The sequence below is a fragment of the Apostichopus japonicus genome, chromosome 7 (assembly GCF_037975245.1).
Source record: "Apostichopus japonicus isolate 1M-3 chromosome 7, ASM3797524v1, whole genome shotgun sequence".
NCBI lineage: Eukaryota > Metazoa > Echinodermata > Holothuroidea > Aspidochirotida > Stichopodidae > Apostichopus > Apostichopus japonicus.
The window spans coordinates 17,288,015-17,309,651 of record NC_092567.1 but is presented as its reverse complement, the minus strand read 5'-3'; the positions used below and the strand labels follow the sequence as shown (position 1 = coordinate 17,309,651).

The following is a 21,637-nucleotide window of genomic DNA, read 5'->3' as shown; positions in this document are numbered from 1 at the left end:
TGCGGGTGAAAATTGTATGCAAATAAACAGACTCTATGAAAGTAGGTGTGGTTTCTAATGGGTTTTATTGTACACGCATTGGTGTGAACAAACATTGCTGGTTTGGTTCTCACAAGATTAAAACATTCAACGAGTATCATCATAGCCTTCCTTATTTCTATAGTTTATAGCTGGTGTAATAACGTGCTAACTTCTACACACCCTCGAGAAAGTAAGTTCTATTTTCTATTTTTACTAAGAATTAGGCATATGTGTCATATTATTTTTTTAACTAGCTGTGTAAGTCGAATAACCAAGTTTCAACTACTTTGTCGAATCTACAACCACTGTGGCTTACGGCAGTATCTTTTTTTTTGTATATCTTATATTACCCTGGACCTATACAACCACAGTGCCGTTCAGAACCAAATGTATATGTCTTTTTTTTCAACAGCTGCATGATATCTAGGCTGTATATTGTGTCTAAGGTTTGTGTGTGGATATATGATTGGTTGCATTCACTGTTAAAACAGTACAGTCTTATTCGTGAACCACCATGTACTGTGATGACCGCCTGCAGAAGGGAAAAGGGAGCGTTCTCCATATAACCGTGCACTGTTTTTCCTGAACGTTACACCATTTCCTTCATACAACCCTTGCATTCAGTTTCTCAAAACAGTTTCTTTTGCCGCGTGGTCGATATCCCAGGAAAAAATTTACCTCAAATTTACCGCGGTAACATACCACACTATTACCCCGGTAAAACCGGGGTAAAAACGCGGTAAATTTGTTGTACATTACCGCGGTGTTTTGGCCCTATGGACGCGGTAAACCGCGGTTTACCGCAGTAAATTACCACAAATTTACCATGGTTTTACCTCACTTTTACCCCAATTTTACCGCAATTTACCACGGTGTTACCATACTTTTACCGCGCTTTTACTACACTTTTACTACGCTTTTACCCCAAATCTACCAGTTTTACCGTTCTTTTACCCCAATTTTACCGTACATTTACCACGCTTTTTCCTTAGTTTTACCTCAATTTACCATATTTTACCACGCTTTTACCACAGTTTACCATTCTTTTACCTCAATTTTACCCTAGATTGACCACGCATTTACTACACTTTTACCCTAAATTTACCACAGTTTTACCGTTCTTTTACCCCAATTTTACCGTAGATATACCACGCTTTTACCTTAGTTTTACCTCAGTTTACCATACTTTTACCACACTTTTACCCCAATTTTACCGTAGATTTACTACGCTTTTACCTTAGTTTTACCTCAATTTACCATGATTTTACACTAATTGTAGGACAGTTTTACCTAACATTCAGCATGATTTTGTCCTAACTTCAATCAGCATGTATAATACCATATATTTCTTTGAATTTCACCCATCAGTGTACTGTATCATAATTTGGCTATATGCCTTTACCCTTATTGTAATGGTTGTATGCCTGACATGTAAGTCCTCAGTTGTAGAATGCAACAGTTTTTAATTCATCAAATCCATGGAGGTTTCACACATGAGAAAGCTTTGTTGAATTTCAATTACCCTAGATGGTATGATTCCTGACTCTCTTCTTTTGACTTAATTGGTAGTCCAGATTGGATTTTGATCTCTTATTGTCCTCAAAGACTTGTTTTAAATGGAAAGAGTACCTCTCAAATATATCAGGGATTCCATGAAGGAATTCTCTATGTATCTATCCTCTGCTTGTTTTTTTTTAAGGAAAAGAGATGCATACTATAACATATAAGAATAGCAGTTTGTCTCTCTTCTTTATTCAACTCATATCCACAGGTAATTTATATTGCCAACATTAAGATATGAATAGAACAAAAGGTTTGTCATATCAGTATTGCAAAAATATGGGACAAAATCATGGAAAATTGCTGTAAATGTACCATCATGTTTCATAGTGTGACCCATATATGTTCTACTGTGGTAAAATCATGGTACAATTATGGTAAATTTACCATAGTATAATTGCACCGTATAGTTTTACCCTATTTTTACTGTGGTTAATCATGGCACAATTGTAGGAATTTCACATATGTAGTTTATGTACCATATAAACTTACCCTACTTTCACTATCATGGTAAAACTATGGTAAATTTACCGTAGTAAATGTACCACGCTTTTACCCTACTTTTACCGCGGTAATACCATGGTAAAACTGTGGTTAATTTACCGTAGTAAATGTACCACACTTTTACCCTACTTATACCGCAGTAATATCATGGTAAAACTGCGGTAAATTTACCGCGGTAAATGTACCGCACTTTTACCCTACTTATACCGCGGTAATACCATGGTAAAACTGCGGTAAATTTACCGCAGTAAATGTACCGCACTTTTACCATACTTTTACCGCGGTAATACCATGGTAAAACTGCGGTAAATGTACCACGGTTGATTTTACCACAATTTTACCACACATTTACCCTATTTACCACACATTTACCATAGTTTACCGCGGTAAAATTAGGGGTTTTTTTTTGCTGGGATTTGAATATATATATATATATATATATATATATATATATATATATATATATATTTATAGATATATTATATATTTATTGTACGTATATAGTATAGTTTAACAACACGTACTTTACTTACCAAACCATTGATTTTCCCACAAATTTAGTAGGCAGGTGCAAGGTAGTTCCACATCCACATTATTTGAATGATATATTTTTATGTCACATGTCACATAATGGGTGAGAAAGGCCTTCTGTGTAAACATTCTCGTTCAGATTAAACAAAGGCCTATTTATATTATTGGGTTACCGAGATCGATACCAAACACGATGAAGAAATCGAGAGACAGATGATAAATAATACATTTCATGATATCGAAATGCGCATGTCTCTACTCACTACCCTCATTTCATTGCTAATAATTTGTATGAACGATGTCACGTCGCTCGAATCAAATATGTCTCAATCAGGAAATTGTAACGTTCACTTCAACATTTGTGGACGTACATTAAAGAATTTGTGTATATCACACATTGGCATTTTCTGTTGTAATAAAGGAGAACCAAACCCATGCATTAACGTATGTGAACTTGAAAGAGATACTTGTGGTGAACAATTCCCGCAAATAGAAAAGTATTATTTGTGCGACATGGCAGTATTGTGGTTTCTTAACACTATAGAGGCACCGGTGCGCGATTTCTCTTTCTTGTCATTTGATTTTTTGTTGTTGTACGTGTTAGTACATTCTTTGCTAACGATCTTCATAAAAAGTAGTTATTTCTAATTTTATGCTTGTTACATTTCCTGACAATAACTTTAATAGCAATACTGTGGTGCACAGACAAAACGAAGCCCCAAACCCCACCGTGGCATTGTCATTACATTCCGCTGATATCGACTTCCTTTCAGAAATGTATTGCAGCTTTAAATTCGCTGAAGCAGTACAAAACATTTCTGAGAAAACTGCAGTTTAAGTCTACAGGACTCCCACCAGGAATTAGAATACTTCTACTTCCTTATGGTAACGTGTGCTTGTGCATTAAAGTTGCTATGAGAGAACAAGAAACATCTCCAAATAACAAGGTTAGTTTGGATTGATTTTCCTTAAAATTAGATTCCAGCAAAATTGGACACTTGTTTACAAGTTTATACTTTGAAAGGCAGTTTGCCATTGTGTGCAACAGGGAACTTGACCACGTGTGCTCTTGACTTGTATACAGAGATAGTGACTGCTGTATTGCAAGATGAGCATGGTGTGAGTCGCTTAGACTTGACATTTGGTAACAAATGACCGTAAAACTATTTTAAAGCCACTATTATCCTTGAAGAGACACGGGAAAAAGACACGCATTTAAGTTATCGTAAGCACAGTCCTTGGATGTTTACGTCTTGCTTACGGTCACCTTAAACATCGGAAACCCGTACATTTTGGAACAACGCGTTTACGATGTGTTTACGCATCCGTAAACATTGTAAACACGGAACAACAGATTTCCGTTACGTTTATGACAACTTACATATCGGAAGTTAATAATTACTTTCGTATTTATTAAAACTTATTTCTTCTCCACGTTTACGTTGACCTTAATCTCGCCACGAAGAAATTTACGACAGGATTACGATTATCTTACACATCGGAAACTCGGAGCATAGATTCAACGCGTTTACAACAAACTTACGCCAAACTTAAGCATGACGTTAACGTTGACTGTTCCATGAAATAAAACACTGGACACAATTCTCATGTCAATCTTTCCGATCATGATATTACCCTGTGACTGCATCTCATGAACAAAATTTCAACATTTACGTTGGCTGAAACGAGTGCAGTTAAAAATTTACTGTATATTTACAATTACCTTACAAATACCCAAATACGTTCATTTCAGCGTTTACGTATTGATTACGAAATCCTTAAACGTCAAGTTTAAGTTATTTTCGTTCACCTGAAACAGGCACAGTACGGCATGTTTAGGATATACACGTCGGAAATTCCGAAGCATGCACACCACGGGATTACAGCATGATTACACCAACTTACGCATTGCGTTTACGTTGAATGTAATCTCCACTGAATTCGGAATTTACGGGAAGATTACGATTCACTTATGCGTCGGAAATTCCAGAGCATACACATACCACGAGTGTCAGTACAGCATGATTACATCAACATCGCTTACGTTGACTCAATAAAGATTCGGAATTTAAGAGATGATTAATATTAACTTAAGCGTCGGAAATTTCAAAAAAATAAACAGAACGTGATGATGAACGTGATGAACAGAAAGATGACCATATTTGAATATCTGATATTGTTCTAATACAGCATATATCTTTCAATGTAAATGTGCATGGCTTGCACATACATACAACCATATGTACCTCACAATGTATTTCTCATACTTTGTTCAGTTATAATATATATATATATATATATATATATATATATATATATATATATATATATATATATATATATATATGCAGCCGTCAAACCAACAAAACTCCTCAAGCTAATTCTATGAGAGTGTCAGCAAATTTCCTCATGGTTGCTCATTTTGGTAAGTTACGTAATTCACGTTGCGGGTCCTCGATCATAATACCTCAACAAACAGCTCACCATCACAAAGAATTAAGTTTGGCGCTATGGCATGGCTGATCGATATTCTTATCACTACCGCTGGAATCATGAGAAAACAGATGAGAAGACACATACACGGGTCTCCTCATCTGTCTGTCTAACATTTTTATGTATAATTATTTATGTGTTAAAGTAAGTTGGCCTGACGTTTTTTATTATTTATTATTATTATTATTTATGTCCGATTAGTATGGTACGTGTTTGGTTTATCTGCTTCTTGATGCATATGCAGATACAACAATGAAAATACACGATACGGCCTGCCTTATACTGTATCAAACAGAACAGTGCATGCAATTGGTTTGTTGTAGAGAATTTGTGAAACCGCAATGAACAACCCTCATCTGTTGATCAGGGAGGTGATATTTTGGACCTCCCTGATCAGTCGCTGTTCATCCTCCAATCAAACGACAGCAAAACTAGCATGAAAAAAACGCGCTTGTTTTCAAACGCGGTCAAAGCTGCTTACATGACAACAGGAGGGTTAATAATGTGACCGCGAATAGCTTACTGACGAAATGTATGGCTGACTAATACCAGGGAGTTGCATAACAACTCCCCGCTGATACTATTTACGTTTGAAAGTAATAGTATACTCTTACTGAATTAACGTCTGCTTTCTTATTGTTCTTTGTTTTCTTTTCACACGGGGAGGTTGTTTTCTCCTTTGATAATTTTCGCACACGTATCAGCGTTTGCTATACATTCTCTTATACCCCATTAAGGGAGTATATGAACTGGAAAATTTCCAAAAGGATGGCGATCCTCCTGCGTTAATGTGCTTCCTAGCCAATTACTAGTTAAATCAGGGAGTTGTAACTCACCTGTTAAACAATCTGGCTATAGGTCGGGTCGTGAGCATGAAATGATGGGTTAATGCCTAGAAAGCCACAGTTTTAGGGTAACATTAACAGCTCATATGTATAACACTGCTACCATTATGTGCACATGTATATAACACACTTATAGGGCGGTGATCCTGAAAACATAACTTCAAAGCTAATACTTGCCCGTTGAGCAATTTGTCGGTGGCTAAATGGATGAAAGGTAGTCTGCATATGCCACAAATTATAGCACCCATATATAACTGCAAGAAGTTTACAAAAATTATCTTCCAGGAGGTCTTTACTTTCCAAATTGTTCTCATACTTTCTAAATTAAAGACATAAAATGACTGAATGTTAATTTCCTCAAGGGTGTTAATACAAATACAATATATTTTTTTTTTGGTGTCAAAGGTGACCATATTTGAATACCTGGCATATTAGGGGCCAAAACAGCAAACCTTTGGAGCGGGATATACTGGTTTTGTATTGGGGTGTAAAATCTAAACAATTGCAAGTAAAAGATTCAAAGTAAAGAACATACTTTACCAAACACGTTTTACGAGGTACAAAGTATATATTTATAAATTTGTAGTTAAGACGGTGCACTCTTTACTGCAGGAATGCGACAACTTAATGACGATTTTGCTCTCCCTTTCCTCTCTCATTCATTGCTGCAAATGTTTCTGTTGCAGCGATAGAAAGCAAGTGTAAATAAATGACACATGTTGACGCCAGAAATGTGTTCCACGTTCATTTCTATTGAAAATTTTCTATTGTAGATAATGCTATTGAACTCTGAATTCAAACATGGAAACGTTTTACAAACATTCACCTCAAAATTAGTGGAACAATGCCACGAAGATTAATATATAGAATGAAAAACAACTTGTAGGTAGGGCCTATTGCTTACCGGCTAGATACAGACGTAACGATTAAAATGAACATATACAACGTGTACTGCACGCAGCCGCGTACACTATACACACACATATATACATATGATCCGTATTGTGCCACGCTTAGGGAATTGTGCCCACGCTTGGGAAAGTATGATTGGAATATATTAGGCTAGTTGTCATAAAACCTGTTCTTAAATTTAACAATTTGGAAGGCATTACATCATGTACAAACGAGAAGGCCCCATGAAAAAATGCAAGTGAGACTAAAGCCTATACATCATATACTTTCTTATATTCTCTTTCAAACACTCCGACCCCCCCCCCCCTCTCACCCGTTTAATTTTCGAAGGTGTTTACGTTGCTACGGGAGAAGTTTGGGTGTCCAGTTAGGTTCAAACTTGTTATATGCAACTAATATAGGTTATGTAGAAGGATTAAAGTATGCTGTATTGGCCCATATATGCCATATATTAAAAAATGGTCACCTCACCCCTGGTCAATATTCTTAAACGGTTATATTACCTCGTTGGAAGAAAAATTACCTCACTAGACGTTCAGTCATCTTTTGTGTTCATTAAGAATGTCTGAGAACAATTTGGAGAGCGAAGACCTCCAAGGAAAGTATTTTTTTGAACATTCCTAGCAATTATTGCAAGTTGCTTAATTTGCGGCCATTACAGTCCACAGATACAGTCTCAGATACAGACATATGTACGATTAACATATATACATAGACAACATATATATAATGTACGCAGCCGCATACACTACACATATACATATTGGTTAACATGCATGTGTGACAGTAACTTTATTGAGCCCATGCTTTGCACTATTAAAGATGCCTTTATATTAGAATCCTCTTTCCGACACCCGACCCACCCCCCCCCCCCCCCCGACACATATATATATATACCCATAACCATATTGGTTAACATGCATGTGTGACAGTAACTTTATTGTGCCCACGCTTAGGAGAATTGTGCCCACGCTTGGGAAAGTATGACTGAAAATAGTCTTCACAGAAACCGTTCGAAAATTAAGCGATTTAGATGGCATTAAAACCCAATACAAACAAGTAGACCCTTTAGGAACTGCACTATTTAAGAAGCCTATATATTACATACTTTCTTGAATCCTCTGTCCGACCCCCGACCCACCCCATCCCCCCGACACATATACATATATACACATTTTGTTTAACATGCATTTGTGACAGTAACTTTATTGTGCCCACTCTTAGGGGAATTGTGCCCACGCTTGGGAAAGTATCACTGAAATATAGTAGTCTTCACAGAAACCGTTTGAAAATTAAGCAATTTAGAAGGAATTAAAACCCAATACAGACGAGTAGACCCTTTAGGAACTGCACTATTAAAGAAGCCTATGTATTACATACTTTCTTGAATCCTCTTTCCGACACCCGACCCCCCACCCCCCGACACATATACATATATACACATATACACATTGGTTAACGTGCATGTGTGACAGTAACTTTATTGTGCCCACGCTTAGGAGAATTGTGCCCACGCTTGGGAAAGTATGACTGAAATATAGTAGTCTTCACAGAAACCGTTCGAAAATTAAGCGATTTAGATGGCATTAAAACCCAATACAAACGAGTAGACCCTTTAGGAACTGCACTATTTAAGAAGCCTATATATTACATACTTTCTTGAATCCTCTGTCCGACCCCCGACCCACCCCCCCCCCCCCCCCCGACACATATACATATATACACATTTTGGTTAACATGCATTTGTGACAGTAACTTTATTGTGCCCACCCTTAGGGGAATTGTGCCCACGCTTGGGAAAGTATCACTGAAATATAGTAGTCTTCACAGAAACCGTTTGAAAATTAAGCGATTTAGAAGGAATTAAAACCCAATACAGACGAGTAGACCCTTTAGGAACTGCACTATTAAAGAAGCCTATGTATTACATACTTTCTTGAATCCTCTTTCCGACACCCGACCCCCCACCCCCCGACACATATACATATATACACATATACACATTGGTTAACGTGCATGTGTGACAGTAACTTTATTGTGCCCACGCTTAGGAGAATTGTGCCCACGCTTGGGAAAGTATGACTGAAATATAGTAGTCTTCACAGAAACCGTTCGAAAATTAAGCGATTTAGATGGCATTAAAACCCAATACAAACGAGTAGACCCTTTAGGAACTGCACTATTTAAGAAGCCTATATATTACATACTTTCTTGAATCCTCTGTCCGACCCCCGACCCACCCCCCCCCCCCGACACATATACATATATACACATTTTGGTTAACATGCATTTGTGACAGTAACTTTATTGTGCCCACGCTTAGGAGAATTGTGCCCACGCTTGGGAAAGTATGACTGAAATATAGTAGTCTTCACAGAAACCGTTCGAAAATTAAGCAAGAAGGAATTAAAACCCAATACAAACGAGTAGACCCTTTAGGAACTGCACTATTAAAGAAACCTATATATTACATACTTTCTTGAATCCTCTTTCCGACACCCGACCCCCCCCCCCCCGACACATATACATAGATACACATATACATAGCCTATTGGTTAACATGCATGTGTGACAGTAACCTTATTGTGCCCACGCTTATAGGGGAATTGTGCCCACGCTTGGGAAAGTATGACTGCAATATAGTAGTCTTCACAGAAAATGTTTGAAAAGCGATTTAGAAGGCATTAAAATCCATACAAACGAGTAGACCCTTTAGGAACTGCACTATTTAAGAAGCCAATATATTACATACTTTCTTGAATCCTCTGTCCGACCACCGACCCCCCCCCTCCCGCGCCTCTTCATTTATTTTTCGAAAGTGTTACATACCGGGAAGTTTTGGTCTCCAGTTAGGTTCAAACCTTGTTATATGCAACTTCACTAGCCCAATACAAACGAGTAGACCCTACACTACTAAATATTACTATCATACTAAGTATGATTTATTGGTCCCATATATGCTACATATTAAAATATGGTCACCTTATGTTAAAATTCTTAAACTGTTTTATTAACCACCTTGGAGGAAATTTACCTAACTGGGAAATCATCTTGTTGTGTGTGTTTATAATGTCAGCGAACAATATGGAGAGTGAACACCTTCAGGAAAGGACTTTTTTGAAAACATCCAGCAATTACAGCATGCCGTAATTTGGGGCCATAACAGACTACTTTTGATGAGTATACGTATTTGAACTCGAAGCCCCTCACCCCACAATCTATTTCCCCTCCCTAAATCTATTACGCCTGATTGACTCTGCGATCAATTTCATATATAGGTTGATGATACCTATACTTACTTTTAATTTAACATAATATGTTGATTACATATATCAACTGAAAATTATAGTGGGGGATCATAACGAGGAAGAAACTGTACCCATCAGCCTTAGATTAAAATTGTATACCTACGCTTATGAGTACGGAATTTCCGACTGTGGCACTCTAATTTTTCCGACTGTCGAACTCTATTTTTCATAAATTCTTGCTATTTGTGAGTGACCTACAATTTTCGGTCAAACTTGACCTTTAATCAGTCATATTTACCACGTTTTCCTTGTCATATTAAGAAATTGTATCTCGCGGTTCTTATACTCCACCATACAAAACTTCGTGTGATTTTTAATACTCTAAAAAAAAATTGCCTAATAAACTACTGTACAACGTATACAATTAAAACCCTCAATGCTATTCTACGGAAGCTTAAAATGGCCATCAACATAAGAAAAACTTTGCCCATAAAGTGAAATTTTTCAGTAAATTGTTAAAATAACAAGATAAAATCTTATCCAAAAAAAAAAAAAACAGAAAAATGTTGGATTGCTTAGTTGCTTAAACTGAGCAATTGAACAATTTTTGAAAAATGTTTAATTGACAACTTATCATATCTCGTGTATTGGACATTTTGCTGCAAATTGTTCACTTGTTGACTTCATTCCATCTGAGCAATTGAACAATTTTCTGCAAAATGTTCAATTGACAACTTATCTTATCTCGTTAATTGGACATGTTTTTGGCAAAATGTTCAATTGTTCACTTCATCCCAATTTAGCAATTGTAAAATTTTCTGCAAAATGTTTAATTGGCAACTTATCGTATCTCGTCAACTCAACATTTTTCTGCAAAATGTTTAACTGTTCACTTCATTCCCAATGCTCAGTTGGAATGAAGTGAACAATTTAATGTTTTTCATGTGAGTGATAAATAGCCCCCCCCCCCCCAAGAAAATAATATTAAGCGCGCTAGGAAAAAGCACTGTATTTTGGGGTAGTTCACTATGTCGTCGAATATAATTTGTTGAAAAAGAAAAGTTTTCCCCTTTGTTACATTAACATAGCTTTTTTAGTTGGTAGTCTATGTAGCCTATCAAGCAGATAACTTATACTCATTGCTTACTCGCTAACCAGAGTGATTAATAAATTTGTGAAGTGAGGGCCAGTGGTACAAATGTACCGAAAAAACAAAAGTGCAGTCGCGAAAGATGGAATGTCTGACTGACTGACTGACACTGACTGTATCGTTGACGAGTAGGGTGTGTGGGGGGGGGGGGAGGGGCTGTGGGTTACAAGGCAGCAGTCGGAATTTTCTGGCTCCAAATCCCATCCAGTTGGAATTTCAGCCACTACATCTCTCCCCCCCCCCCATACCCACTCTCAATCATCAGGCCTTAGCTACGTCCCTGTGTATAATACGTAAACGACGTTCATTACTGTTTAGTTTTTACGGAAATGTCGAAAATAATTTATATCGCTTGAGAAAATAAGCATTATGCCAAAAATTGGCATATTCACGTGTGGTGTTTGTAAAAATCACGCACCTATATGCAAATATATAATAGCTAAGATTGTCCTGTGTCCGTTATATAATTCCATTAAAGAAATGCATACCTGAGACACGGAAGTATTATCCTGTGAGGGTACCGTAATACATTCATGCTTGAGACACATGCAAGTCTTAAAAACAGAATAGCAAGTCCCAAACATATAGACCTTCCCTACCGGTTTCGAACCTCTGGACATACAATCAGCGTCCATATAGCCTAGTGGTTAGGGTGTCCGCGTACAGAGCGGGAGGCCCGTGGTTCGAATCCCGGTGGAGGCTGGAAGTTTGTTTCACTGTTCTTGATTTACAAACTCATTACGATTTTCATATATATATATATATATATATATATATATATATATATATATATATATATATATATATATATATATATATATATAGTAAATAAACATACATAAGTGCCGTATAAAGGCAAAAATAGAGCGCCTACATTACAATACGTAGTACACACAGCGAAATCCATATGCATGTGCCGGATCAAGGTGGTTTTATTCTCCAATAGTTATATATAAGAAACGAATTTTCCTGAAAATTTTTGCAAACTACGTCTCGATCAAGTAACGTTAAATACACAAGTGATGTTTAATATGTTGAATGTCAAAAATGGAATGTAGCTATATCATTACGCTGTTGATATGGAACTGAATAAAATTAAAAATTAAGTACTGCCGCATTTTGAAGAGTGTCAGAGTTTCAAACCTTTTAAAATGATAACTCGTGGGTCTCTGAAAAATATAGCAAGAATGTGTTTGTGATTACTGTCAAAAAGGCGTGATATACTGAATAACATGTAAATATCAAATACTATTGTCACTGTGACACGCTTCACATTGTTTAATTGTTTATTGTAAGATTCCAGCTTCTATATGATCACTGAGTCAAAGCATGGTTAAATGATCGACAAACTGCTATATTCAGTTTCCTCCGACTTTAACATAAGTTCACAAGATCGTAAACAAGTTTTAGAAGCGGCAGTTCACGGCTTCCATACAGATTTTAATTTAGCTGCCTATTGTTGCCGGACCGTAGAATTCGGAAATATCAATGTTGGATGCTAACTACGGAGCTACAGAAGCGTAGAAAGGACATTGTACCATTGTATGATGGAGGTTTTTACCTCCATGATTGTACTAACAAATTTATGGACTAGTAGAACATAATGATAATATAATAATTGCAGCTTCCATGAACTGATATGTGAAAAGAATCGCTTTGCGTTGAAGACTTTTCGAAGACAAGACAAAAAAAAACAAAAAAACTATGGCTTGGAGGTTTCACACTGAGTACATAGCATCGCACAATTTTTGTCACTTGAAATCCAATCGAGTTTTCCCTTTGCTGTTTTCGCCAAGTTAGCTTCCGAGAACACGCGACGTTTAAATGAGCATTTACAATAATTAGGGTACTTTAATTAGACCTCCTTTAACGCTATATTGGGGACCCAATGCAACCATGTGGTTCACCCAACCCACTCGCCCCCCCCCCCTCGTCAGGTTCCCCAATGTGTGGTAAACTTAACTGTTAATGCAAAGAATAGTTCTTAATTTTATTATGAAGTTATTTAATTGCATATGCCTTTGTTATAGAATGTAATCTGTTAATTTTAATTGGAAAGTTAGGTGATCGAGGAACACATTGACATCTCATGGATACAACATTTTCCCCTAAACTGATCCAGAATGGTCGTAGAATTCATCTAATATTACAAATGAGTCATATTTTGGATATTTGTGGATGTCTCCTTCTATCCAACTATATGTACCCCCTCCGAGTTTAGTCCTGAGATAGAAATTAAAATATAATTAGCCGGTTCTTTGGTGATGCCGTTTTTGCGGCTTTAGAAATGGTCGGGTCCAGAATAGCTATTTAGGGCATTTATTTAAAAACGGGGACAGGGTGGGTGGGTGGGGGGGGGGGGCACAAGCCTCGGAACTGGGATATCGAACAATCGGTACTCAGTGTCAGGCTTCAAAAACCTCGGCTAAACTTTGTCGGTCATAGCGGAGCAAATCCATATTTGAGATTTAGGTAATTTTTGCTTAAATTTTGTGCGAAACTTTTTCCAACCTCCAACCTCCAACCTCCTACCACATGCCCCCTGCCCCTGCCCCTCCCCTCCCCCCGTTTTAAATGCTCCTCTTACGATTCCCATTGTCCATATCCTTTTTCATAGATTAGTCGTGATAGATTTCAACAGTCCGTTTTTTGCTCTGCCGATTTCTCTCAATATGCCGTCAAGTGATATTCGAAGAAGTATATTCAAGGCCTATATCATGCACGTAAAGCGATGAAACGCACAAATACCCACCGCAATATATGTACGAAACAGAAAAGTATACTGCTCACTTACTATAAATACCATTTCCAGATAAGCAAGTGAAATTTCCGGTCACATCACAATGATAAAGTTTACTGTCTGTCACTTTGCAGGTCACTGGTTGGCTACTCCAGTTGGTTAGTAACAATAACGTAGTCAGTATACTTAATTACGTCACAGCCTGGGCTTACTAGAAAGCGGGCTATTTGAAATCAGTAAAAGGCGGTATCACAAGTAGCAACACGTTGGTTTGATTCACACCGCACTTGATCCTCAATCGAGTTCTACATTGCAAAGAGCATTCAAAATGGACGATTCCGGCTTTCGTGGTTTATTGCAGAAGTAACAGAAAGCTCCGTGGAAGCAAGGTTGCCAGTTTATAAAAGTACACTTTCAATTCGATCCGTCGCTGGTTTTTAATGATGTTCCGCAGGAAAATGTCATACGTGTATTGGAAAAAGAAAAAAACATTTAGAAGCAGCGACAGTTGGAACTACCGCGGCAGTATGCACATGTTGTGACAGAAAGCTCGATGCAAACATTTGAAGGAAGAATTAAAGGCACTCCGAGCACTACTGGCTGAGAAGGAACAACTTCTTTCGAGAAAAAAAAAACGAAAACGAAGTTCTCTGTGCTACTGGATTGTTCGGTACGTAACACTAGGCCAAGACTTATTAATGTAATTTTTCAATCACTAAAAGTCACCGTTATATAAACCCTAGACCTGTACAGGCATTCGCTCCTTTAACAACGATAAATTAAAAGAGTTAAAATATGACAGTGAGAGAAATAATATAATAATCTCCTTTTAGATATCTGTAAAATGTTTCATGCACAATTTGCAAGGGTATACTGTTATTGATACATTCACGTTCTAACCTTGTGATGGTGAACGTCACCCGACCACGTACCCCCTACCTCCCCCAACCCATAAACAAATCTGCTTTGTAAACCGTTGAAACATACAGTGGCGTAGGAAGGTACATTTGAGTAGGGGGTTGAAGACTGATGGCCGGCCCGGGGGAGGGGTCTAAGGGAAGTTTTTGCATTTCCAGGTGGCCTCAGATGCAATTTGGTGCAATAAAGCACACTTCAACACCCACCCCATTTTGTAAACTTAATTTTGTATTTTCACCTGCAGGCCTTAGATGCAATTTGGTGCTCCAAATGAGATTTTTTTCTCATTTGGAAATGAAAAAGGGGTTTTTCTGACGTGCGAAGCGGGGGGGGGGGGGCGGAATGATACTTCCGCGCCTCCACATTTTTCACTGGGGGGGGGGGCTGGAGATATTGACAGTTTGAGCTAGTATATTTTTCGACAAAGTAAACTATATGCCAACTGATCTTTATATATGTCTAATTCATACTTATTCTTGTGTCTTTGTTTACAGAAACTTCAGTGTAGATTGAGCGCAATGAAGAACATAGACTGGTCAGAGGAGAGAAAAGACAGACTGTACAGTGATGTCAACTGAGTATATGTCATCCGAGGAATCTGACATGGAGAGCGAACGAGCTAGGGTACCGTAGTGCAGGAGTTCACTTGGGAGTCGGAAAGGCTGAACAAAATGAGGCTGGACTCATTCTTATAAGGACGTTCTCCTTAGCGAAAAGTCCAGAAAAAAGGATACCCACCGTTAGGAAAGGAGACGTATCTTTAAAATGCGTACCGACTGACGCCCCAACTTGGGCTGTTAATTAGGCTGAACAATAACAATGAAGGTATGACCCCCCTCCAAATGGTGAAAATGGTCATTGTTTGATGTGCCGGATTAAGCTTGTGGGAGGCCCATGGCAAACAGTTTATTGGAGCTCCCATAGAGATACATTGGTACCGGATAACGCCGGATGTATAGCTCACAAAAGACATCTATTTGCCCACGGTGGTTATGATACGTACATTAAAACATCACATAAAAACAGTCATTGATCAACAGCGTAAAGACTGCATATCGAAGTCCATTTCGTTTGACTTCTTTGAACTTTTTGTACCATATACAACGTAGAATAATGTAACGTTATAACAATATTTCTTTGAATTTTTTACCCAACGTTTAAACTCGTGCCCCTGTTGCACGTGGATAATCCTGTCCTGAGCATTTGTTGATTAATGAGGCACCAGGAACAAACAGCAAACGCCGTTGTTTCGGATACAAACAAGTTGCAGTGGACGATTTTGTATAATAAAGAAGAGTTTTCTCTAATTAAACATTTGGTGTAATAACATGATACCTTTTAAACGAAATCCTGCCTGAGATAAATGCAACAAGGAAGAAAGAATATGCCCATAATAATAGATGTCAGATTAATTATTATTTCCTTGTTAGACTTTTGCTTTAATGGAAGCCTTTTTTTTAAATTTCCCTTCACAGCTAATATATTCCATCAAGGGATAAAATGTTAAGGATTAAGTTATCCTTAAAATATTTTCAGGAATCAAAAGCCAAGAAAAAAGCATGATTCTATTAATTTTTAATGAATCATTTAGTAAATCATATTTTAAAATAAGACATAGCTATAGAGCATAGGTCTAATAACTTGTCGTCGAAATGTTGTTGTACTTGTACGTTTGTCTTTCATTATTCATGCATGGTTAATTCCAGACATTCAGGGTAAAAAAATTAGAGATCTTGTTTGGGCTATCATTGCATTTTATATCAAAATATATGTTAATTAGAATAAAATTTAAAGCAGCAACAAAATATTAAGCGTGCTACGAAATGAGGCAGGAAGTGGTGTTCTGTGTCAAGTTCGTTCCACATAAAAGAGGCTGGTACCGTTTCCGGGCCTGGGTGGGGGGGGGGGTCGAGGGGCCGATAACCATCATGGAAGAAGTGCCTAGGCGTTTATATCATATGAGGATAAACACACCGAATTTTAAACATAAATTTGTTTGGTTCAATTTAACTGCTGATATATGTTAAAGCAGCATTTTGCGTTGGGTCGCTTTTTTCCACTTTTTTAACATGTGCATCGATTTTTTTACATGTATCAATCATAAAACAGCAATCTAAGATACCATCCAAGTTTCACCCTGCCAAGAGCGTTAATTAGCGAGTAATTAACGATTTATGTCGATAAATGAGAAGAGTGTCCTCGACAAATTTCAAAGTTAAAATTAATCGCATACAATTCCGCCAAACCCACTAGTTTGAATTCAACCAATCAGAGATGCAGGTTAAGTTATGAGCCGTTGCTAAAAATAGATTCAAGACTTCGCGTTGGTTGTACCAGGGAGTTGTTATGCAACTCCCTGGTACAACTGCCATATAGACTGTACACAAATCAAGCGTGGTGTTATATTACGTATCTGTCAATGACGTTCGTAGTGTTTAAATATTCATATTATGGGCGAGGTTTATTGGGTTCCCAACGGAAAATATCTTGGAGAACAACAAAGTTGAAAGTTGCAATTTTTTCGACTTTTATGCCACCATTTGAAGTAAAATATAAATAGATTAGCTAGTTATGTATATCGTTATGGCAAAGTGGAATCAGTGAGGTTTAGAAAAATCATAGAAAAGGACGCAAAATGCTGCTTTAAGTTACTTCAAGTGGGTAGCTGGTTTTCAGAGGTTTTGATTTGCAAACTAGTAACTAAAAATAGAAACATTCCATATTTACTTGTTTTTTTCTTTCTTTCACCTGGCATTAAAATCGTTGCATGTGTATATAATTGCCACAATGTAAGTAGAGTAATATTTGGGCATCAAAAAACATTCTCCGGACAATAATGCATGTTTTGAAATTTGAAAAGGAAAATGGCTTCTCGAGGTTTAAACTTTGTATTCAAAAAGCTGAATATTCAGCACTATGATGTAAAGCAATATTGAGTTGCATTTAGATGTATTTACACATTAGAAGTGGTATTTCGTTCATTTACATAATTTTTGTATAAGTGTAAAAATAACAAATAAACGTTTACGATGCGATATGAGGTGCAAATATATAAATGAAAAAGTGGAAAATCAAACGAGTGTGATTTTATGTTTATTATTTTTAATTTTCTTTAAATCAAATGTAATATTTGATAGAGGTGGTCCGTGTATTTCTCAGCCTAATCAACCCGATTAAGACTCCCTAAACGTGGCGAATAAGCCCAGCCCCTGTATTGGTCGTAAGTAATGTGTTTACGATGACCACGTTTCTCCGTATATATTGGTGTAATCATGGCGTTTACGATGATCAATGCGAGAAGTTTACTGCTGGATTCAAACGTAAACTCCAGATTAACGGTCATGTTTAAGGTAGCGAATCTGTTGTAATTGTGACAGGAAACGTAAAGATTACCCTTCCCTGAAACCGCACGATTAAGTGAGCTTCACCGTATTTGGATGACACTTGGCGTTTACGGTCACCGCGTACTCGGTAAATAAGTCATCGCGAACGCGGAAAACTCACGCGTTTAAGTTGGGTCGTAAGCTTACCTTAATCACTAGTTTCAGGAGTGGAAACGTAACGGAAACAGGCTGGAACTCGGAATTTACGTCGCAATTACAGACCGAAAACGGCGATTTAAACGCGTGTTTTTTCCCCGTGAGATTAAATCAGATCTTCATCCTAAGAAATCACCTCATGCCATTTGAAATAAATCCTCTCTATTATTTTACCCATAGGTACTTCGACAGTTGCACCGTTGTGATACATGCTTATATTAATATGAATTTGACCTGGCCCTGACTGTGACACTAAAATTGACAAATTGAATCACCGTGGGGGTTTAGGGGGGGCAAATAAACTATCATACAGTGACAACCCTGAAGGATATAGAATGCTACTTGGAAGTAGTAAACAACTAGTTAAAATGATAACATGTTAATTGGAAGATTAACATATTTTGCACTGCAGACATATACATGAAGCTGTTGTTTCATAGCAAATGCACCAAAAAATAGTCAAATATTAACATATTAATAACTGGAATCTACAGTCGACGTTTAACGCGGCATGATCGAGTTCTTGGCAATTATATCATCTTTGAAGATACCAACATTTTCCTATACTAGATTTCTGTTTCTGATGGCCATTTTGTATCTGGTGTTCCTGGCTCACAAAAAATAAATGTTTGGTGATTTCACTGTGTAAGGACCGTATTAACTGCGATGCTTTCACAATTCATGGAGTTTTTAACCGCTCTGCCAACTAACTTACATAAAGATGGAATCTATAAACACAATTCTTTATGAAATCGGAGAAAATTCTCTCTCTTGTCCAATTTGCATTCAACTTTTGAAAGAACCCAAATTTTTACCATGTCTTCATCGATATTGTAGTAGCTGTTTAGAATCCTACATCAAACAACAGAAAGGACAACTACAATGTGCTGTATGTCGAGAGTTCTTCACGGTACCTTCCGACGGATTTAAAACAGATTACTTCATTAAAAGCTTAGTTGAGCATGTTACATTTGAAAAACCTGAGATTGATATCGATTTACATAACTGTGTCAGATGTCAAAAACATCGAACAGCAGTAGCCTATTGTTTTGATCGGAAGGGATACCTTTGTGAAAACTGCTACTATTCTCATGTCAAGGTGAGGAACAGCCCAGGCAGTTGCTCAAGCTTTGCTGGTTTGAAAGAAATTATTCAAGAAGTGCAGATGAAGAGTGAAAGTTTTACATTTTCATATGCGTCCGCCATAAACAAAGTTGATATTTTAGCAGTAGAAGAAAGAAAACGCCTTGCTAACAAATCTAGAGCATTAACATTTTGCAAGAAGTATATTGTAAAGATGCCTGGAAAGAGAGCAGTCTTTGAAAGAGTTGATGTACTGGTTAAGAATTACATGGAAACAACACTGGAGAAGTTGAAATGTCAAGTAAGATTGATAGAAGACGATGTTGAAATATATAACCATAAACTCTGTCGCATTGGAAGAATCATTCAAAAAATTGAAGAAAACTTAAAAAGCGTAATATTGTGGACAGTTTGGAATATGGTGAACTGGAATCAGGTGGATGTCCTAAACGAATTAAAAGAAGTCAGGAGGGTAGGTGGACGGAATAAACAATTTCTTATGGAACTGATTAGAGAATTGCAGATAAAATACGAAGTGTTCATTACCTATTTGCGTAAACAACAGTCGAGCACAAAAAAGGAGGTCACGAAACTTGCAAAAATTTCCACAAAGCTTAGAGCGAGGTATGACAAATTGACCAAACGTTCATCCAACATTCTCGAATCTTGGAACAATTGGATGGCCGTAAAGCATATTCCTGATGTATGTGCCTCGATCGATCACTTGGAAGAGGATATAAAGGACACATTTTTAAAATTGGAATTCGGTGTTTTATGTAACATTAAAGGTCTAGAGATTCCAACTTACAACAGTGTAAACAAACACATATTGATTAGTAATATGTGTGACAAGTATGAACGAGAAAGAAATCGAGCAGTGATATGTTGTGTTTTGTGGATTTGTTTCATGATTTTCATTTATTGTGTTCGTTAAAAGTACTTTCTGTGAAGTTTTTGTGAAGCTAATGATGCATAAATATGAATAATCAATGACCATCAAAATATCATATCTTAGCCTACAAACTTCTTTGGCCAGACGTTGGTGGTTTCTTCCTAAACAGAGATGTAAAAGATAGCAGCCTTTTTAAATTTTTTATTACACCTTTAATATTTGACAGAACGTTAAGAATTGAGTGATTTCAAATTTCTTGTTTTATTGTATTTTACGGTAATCATATGTTCACATGAATATTACCAGGGTAGGTTTTCCTTCCATACTATTCACACACGCATGTTGTTTAATATTCGTAAACCCATGCCTGAACATGCATACCACTTGTGTCTGTTTGGAGAACCGTGGATATGATTATAAAAGTAGTATCATTAAACTCAAATGATTCTCGGTAAGACATATATCAAGGCATTGCTTTCGAATAAGTCTAGACTCTTACTTCCTTACTGACTCCTGCAACATACCTTTGTAATATGGCTTTGATGCTAAACATTGTCGCATTGTGTAGTGTAATGGACAAAACAGGGGTATCACATTCGTTTCCGGTTGTCGTATCCAGGAAGGGCTCTAAGTACGCTACACGTGGTGGCGAATCTTCCGAAGGCCAGCAAACGACCTTATAAGAAAGCGACTTTCGTTACGGAAGTTAAACAAGTAGTGACATTCCAAGACTGTGAGTTATTTCCGGGATAGTTTACTTGGAAATCTTCCGGAAATATAGTGAGAAAAGTCAATCATTAATGTCAAAAGAAGGGTAGGTAAATCCCGATAGGATCAGTTATGGGAGATAAGAAAGTTTGTCTTAGAGTAAGGGATACTTGGCTTGTTGCATTGTGTTGTCTTTGACCTTTCTATATCTGTAGGTGAATAAATCCTGGTTCTATCCTTAATCTACTCATTTCTCGCTCCGTTATTGTCTGAGTCTGCCCGCGCTGCATTTCGGTATTCCACATATATTTCTTTCGGAGATTCGAGACGTCACGGAACAGTAGCAACAAATGTCTCCTCCAATTAATTTTTCTCTGAGTTCCCGAATTCCTGGTTTGACCTATGGTTGTCCATACATTTATTTTTGTCACACAATATTCTAACCACTCCGAATATAGAGGGTGAATTTGTAATTCATCAGTCTGTTTATGTG

General features: G+C 37.2%; 1 protein-coding gene across 3 annotated transcripts in view; it reads left to right on the top strand.

Annotated features, from left to right (window-relative positions):
* Window positions 1-107: 107 nt before the first annotated feature.
* Window positions 108-21,637, top strand: part of LOC139969537 (E3 ubiquitin-protein ligase TRIM56-like) — a 49,489-nt gene continuing 27,959 nt past the window's right edge. The window contains exon 1 of one of the 3 annotated variants that reach the window (XM_071974615.1): window positions 108-211. The gene's annotated coding sequence lies outside the window, so the exon portion shown is untranslated. The remainder of the gene's footprint in view (window positions 212-21,637) is intronic. The other 2 variants (XM_071974619.1, XM_071974617.1) reach the window with 2 other exon arrangements.